The sequence below is a fragment of the Sinocyclocheilus rhinocerous genome, unplaced genomic scaffold (assembly GCF_001515625.1).
Source record: "Sinocyclocheilus rhinocerous isolate Xijiao unplaced genomic scaffold, SAMN03320098_v1.1 scaffold429, whole genome shotgun sequence".
In the NCBI taxonomy this organism is placed as follows: domain Eukaryota; kingdom Metazoa; phylum Chordata; class Actinopteri; order Cypriniformes; family Cyprinidae; genus Sinocyclocheilus; species Sinocyclocheilus rhinocerous.
The window spans coordinates 123,110-123,616 of record NW_015665829.1 but is presented as its reverse complement, the minus strand read 5'-3'; the positions used below and the strand labels follow the sequence as shown (position 1 = coordinate 123,616).

At 42.6% G+C, this 507-nt stretch overlaps 1 protein-coding gene across 1 annotated transcript in view; it reads left to right on the top strand.

Annotated features, from left to right (window-relative positions):
* LOC107731544 (atrial natriuretic peptide receptor 1-like) overlaps positions 1 to 507 on the top strand; it is a 97,645-nt gene that overhangs the window by 12,790 nt on the left and 84,348 nt on the right. The window lies entirely within an intron of this gene.

The window sequence follows — 507 nt, the reverse complement described above, 5'->3', positions numbered from 1 at the left end:
TTTAGGGACATTCTAACTACGTTCTCTAGGCTCCATCACGCAGTGAGTTGTTGCCCTGCCTCATATTTGTCATCAATCAACTGTATGAAATGTCAGATGAGATGACCCACATAGATCTGGGGCAAGTGCGTTAAATGCGTTAAAGGCGTCATCGGATGCAAAATTCACTTTTGTTGTTGTTTGAACATAAATGTGTGTTGGAAGTGTGTGTAAACATCCATCCTATAATGATAAAAATCCACCCAGTGTTTTTTTTAAAATCCCTATTTTAAAATCCCCTTTCTCAAATCAGGCTGTTCTGAGATTCCTGTCAGAATGACGTAGTTCTGCACAGGCCCCTCCCACGATAGTTGATTGACAAGGCCATCTTACCTTAGACCTGCCCTGAGTGAGCTGTGAGCTGTCCGCCATTGTGTCGACTCCGGTGCAGGGGAGGACTAGAATGTCTCCGATTAATCGATTGAGGTGTTGGATGTAATAATGAACATAAAAGTCATCATTTACTCC